The sequence below is a fragment of the Salvelinus namaycush genome, unplaced genomic scaffold (assembly GCF_016432855.1).
Source record: "Salvelinus namaycush isolate Seneca unplaced genomic scaffold, SaNama_1.0 Scaffold606, whole genome shotgun sequence".
Lineage (NCBI taxonomy): Eukaryota > Metazoa > Chordata > Actinopteri > Salmoniformes > Salmonidae > Salvelinus > Salvelinus namaycush.
In genome coordinates, this window is record NW_024061316.1 from 27,413 (window position 1) to 32,233 (window position 4,821).

General features: G+C 41.6%; 1 long non-coding RNA gene across 1 annotated transcript; it reads right to left on the reverse strand.

Annotated features, from left to right (window-relative positions):
* Positions 1–1,176: 1,176 nt before the first annotated feature.
* LOC120042042 lies at positions 1,177–4,450 on the reverse strand. Its single transcript, XR_005476003.1, has 3 exons — positions 4,354–4,450; positions 1,826–1,914; positions 1,177–1,225 (listed from the first exon to the last, which is right to left on the reverse strand). It is a non-coding gene; the product is annotated as an uncharacterized LOC120042042 (long non-coding RNA).
* Positions 4,451–4,821: the final 371 nt, after the last annotated feature.

Genomic DNA, 4,821 nt, shown 5'->3' on the forward strand with positions numbered 1-4,821 from the left:
TTGGTTTCATCAGACCAGAGAATCTTGTTTCTCATGGTCAGAGTCATTTAGGTGGAGGTCATTTTGCAGGGCTCTGGCAGTGCACCTCCTTGCACAAAGGCGGAGGTAGCGGTCCTGCTGCTGGGTTGTTGCCCTCCTACGGCCTCCTCCACGTCTCCTGATGTACTGGCCTGTCTCCTGGTAGCGCCTCCATGCTCTGGACACTACGCTGACAGACACAGCAAACCTTTTTGCCACAGCTCGCATTGATGTGCCATCCTGGATGAACTGCACTACCTGAGCCACTTGTGTGGGTTGTAGACTCCGTCTCATGCTACCACTAGAGTGAGAGCACCGCCAGCATTCAAAGTGACCAAAACATCAGCCAGGAAGCATAAGAACTGAGAAGTGGTCTGTGGTCACCACCTGCAGAATCACTCCTTTTTTGGGGGTGTCTTGCTAATTGCCTATAATTTCCACCTTTTGTCTATTCCATTTGCACAACAGCATGTGCAATTTATTGTCAATCAGTGTTGCTTCCTAAGTGGACAGTTTAATTTCACAGAAGTGTGATTGACTTGGAGTTACATTGTGTTGTTTAAGTGTTCCCTTTATTTTTTTGAGCAGTGTAAATCATCAGGATGTGGTAGTCTACTGGTTATGTTCAACACTTCTCCAATCGTTGTTGAGATCTGATATTCTGTGCAGCAAACAAATTATAATTCAATATTGACATTGATGATGTCATGGCCTATTTTGAAATGAGGTATGCCTAACTTGGTGATTGAGGGTATTAAACATTTTCAACGTTTTTGAGACAATGTGTGGGAAAAGGCAGGCGTTACAAGTTTTAAAATGTTTTGCTTCGCTGTGAAGTCTTGAGGTTTTCAGGGATGTATGATGTTAGAATTACAGAATTCAACCTAGCAATAGACTGGGTCATAACTTATGGAGGTCTAATTTATGAAGATAACTTATAGAGAGAACCTGCTCTTACCATGACTAACAGTTGTCCTAATCTTCTCCTCCTCTTCTTCCTCTTTAATGTTGACATTCAGCTCCAGTGTTTGACTGCAGTCCTCCAGCTTCACTGATGCCATCTCTGGATCCTGCAGTGCAAACTGGGCTCCACTGTCACAATCAGGACCCAGTGACTGTAGGTTTCTACTCAGTGTGGAAGGAGAGAGGCAGGCTGGGTTTGTCCTCACTGTTGATGTTACCGGCCTCAGACTTAATCTGAGTCGGCCTGTAGTAATAAAGACAAACAGACACAAAAGTTATTTTCTTGACAGTTCTGGCACTTTATTCTGTAAAAATATTTTCTCTCTTTTCTTGTTCAATTATCTAATTTCAGTAGATCAGGTAGCTAATCCTTGATAAAACATTCATTCACATTAGACACAACGTACACATTTTAAATTGCACAACATAAGAGCACTTAATCTATAGTAGATTTCCTAAATTCACATAAATGCATAAATGACTAAAAAGCCATTTAGTACAAGATTGCAGTATGTTTCAGGCAGCACTATGTACTATTTTCCTGAATAACCTTGTCTTCACTGTATTATTCCAATCACAAAAACCAATTGTATTTCCCGTTCACACCATAGTAAGAATTATCAGGGTTCGTACAGTGGCAAGTCAAATTCAAGGATTTAAGTACTTTTTCAAGCACTAATATTTATTTACTTTAAGCCCCGTGTGAAAACCCTGAATTATAGATAAATATAGAAACAACTGAATGTGTCTGAATATTAGTACACATGTAAAGGACTGATAATCATTACATTCAGCTTCAAAACTGTAGAGCAACTGAAATGTTCTCTCTCTGATGAGGCACTACCTGCACTGAAGTCCGTTGATGCAGACCTCCTATGGTATCATGGCGGTCCGCAAACAAACGTTTAAGGTCCATGTCTGTCTAATTCTGACCTAAGAAAATAAACCAATAAATCCTTATTAACTTCTACCACACCCTCCCCTTCCCCAAAAACCCTCCCACACCCCCAATAAACTTTATCAATAGATCCATTTCTGTGTTTGCAAACATTGGGGTCTATATCATGCTGAGACAATCCACCCCCAGGTTATCCAGCTTATCAAAAACCATACCGACAGTAACATCTGTTACCCCCAACAACTCTGCTGCAGTTTACAAGATAACTTTCAACCTGGTATTTCTGCTTTACACAATCCAAGTTGTTGATAACCTTACCAATGAAAGCTATGAAGTATATTTTATTCAATATTAAAGTATCCTTTGTCACAGCGTATTTATGGGAGCAAGATTTCTGAACAGCCCTCGAAACCATGTCAGGACTAGTAGAAAGACCAGTTCTGACAGTAGGTCCTCTTACTACGGGAACAGCCATGGAAGCTCCATCAGTCTGACAGTAGGTCCTCTTACTACAAGACCAGCCATGGAAGCTCCATCAGTCTGACAGTAGGTCCTCTTACTACAAGACCAGCCATGGAAGCTCCATCAGTCTGACAGTAGGTCCTCTTACTACGGAACCAGCCATGGAAGCTCCATCAGTCTGACAGTAGGTCCTCTTACTACAAGACCAGCCATGGAAGCTCCATCAGTCTGACAGTAGGTCCTCTTACTACGGGACCAGCCATGGAAGCTCCATCAGTCTGACAGTAGGTCCTCTTACTACGGGACCAGCCATGGAAGCTCCATCAGTCTGACAGTAGGTCCTCTTACTACGGGACCAGCCATGGAAGCTCCATCAGTCTGACAGTAGGTCCTCTTACTACAGGACCAGCCACTTGGCACATATTTTCACTCAACAGCTACATGTCCCATTCTTTGGCATTTAAAAACACTGTGATGATTCTCCGTTGCTGCTCCAGTTTCAACTGTTCTGCCTGCGGCTATGGAAGCATGACCTGTTCACCAGACGTGCTGTTTTCAACTCTCTAGAGACAGCAGGAGCGGTAGAGATACTCTGAATGATCGGCTATGAAAAGCCAACTGACATTTACTCCTGAGGTGCTGACCTGTTGCACCCTCGACAACCACTGTGATTATTATTATTTGACACTGCTTGTCATCTATGAACATTTGAACATCTTGGCCATTTTCTGTTATAATCTCCAGCCAGAAGAGGTCTGGCCACCCCTCATAGCCTGGTTCCTCTCAAGGTTTCTTCCTAGGTTCTGGCCTTTTTAGAGTGGTTTCCCTAGCCACTGTGCTTCTACACTTTGCTGTTTGGGGTTTTAGGCTGGGTTTCTGTAAAGCACTTTGTGACATCAGCTGATGTAAGAAGGGCTTTATAAATACATTTGATTGGTTGATTGATGAGGCTGGGTCAAATTCTCTGACATGGAAGCTAAGGAATCCTATTCTGTACTTTTCCAGACAAAACCTTCTCAAACCTCAACAGCACTGATAAGCTTTCACTTCTTTAACCCTCTTTCCTACTGATCAACCTTTAGGCTTCAACCACTGTCTCCTTCACATGTTCTTTAACAATATCATCCATGGACATAGATATTGGGACCTCAGATTACTCATTTCAATTTAGCATTAGCTCCAGGGTCATGGCTTCTCAGCTTCGTCCTATTATGATTTTCCAATTGAAGAATCTTCCCTTGCTGAACCTGACCAGCACAAGATATTAACAATCTACCATTTTTTATTTCACCTTTATTTAACCAGGTCGGCTAGTTCAGAACAAGTTCTCATTTACACGGATGCGGCCCAGTTTAACTTCACCTCTCTTTTTATGGCCTTGGTTAATCAGATAGGGTGTAAATGAGGCCCTGTGGTCTCCTCAAACACCATCCCAACTTTCCACTGTGACACATTATTACTCTAGCTCCCTACCTTGGGCCTCTTTAGAGTTTCTATACTACATGCACCACTGCTTCCAGTATCATTATCTCTGTTCTTCCTATGTTTTTTCACTACTACATATACTCGTGTCGCCATTTCACCACGAGCAAACACCTAGAGACGACCGAAACAGTTAAAGCCGCCATTTGACTTCCGAACCATCCTGATTTCGCGAGCTTACACTAACGAAACAGTGTATGTAAACTCGCGAGATCAGGATGGTTCGGACGAGGCTATTTACCAGCTCATAAACAACATGTTACACAAAACCAAGAACGTGTTAAAACGAACTCAAATAAGTGGAATCTTTATGAAATTACGTTGACGAAATTATGTACATACACTCAGGCGAACCCAAAGTCTACCTAAGTGACTTGTAAAATCGTTTTTAATCACGTTCTTCACTCACACTTGACCCCAAAATAACACACACAATTAAAACCTTTACCAAACGTGATAATACCTTGACGAATTTGTTACATATCATATATTCTTTTGACATTAGAAACTTTAAACGTGCTATTACATACCTACAATAATACAGTTGAAACGGACACAACCACTATCGACATAACAACACAGTTCTGTCGTTTTCTACCCGGAACTTCTTGTTCCCCTCTACGACAGTTCAACAGCGTCATCTTCTTCTCTGGTATACTGACATTTACACAAATATAACGTGTCTACCGCCACCTACTGTACGGTTAGTAAACTGTAGAAAGAAATACATGTCCATTGCGGAAGCAACGACATCAAAACAAAATACAAAAATAAAAACATCCCACTCCTTCAGTTACAGTTCTCTTCAAATCACATCCCTACACAGTCTCATGGGCCTCGTAGGGAGGAACATCTTCGGTCAGTATTCCCTGCAATCAGTGATGTAAAGTACTTAAGTACAAATATTTTAAGTACTACGTAAGTAGTTTTTGGGGGTATCTGTACTTTCCTTTTGATATTTTTGACAACTTCTACTCCACTACATTCCTAAAGAAAAT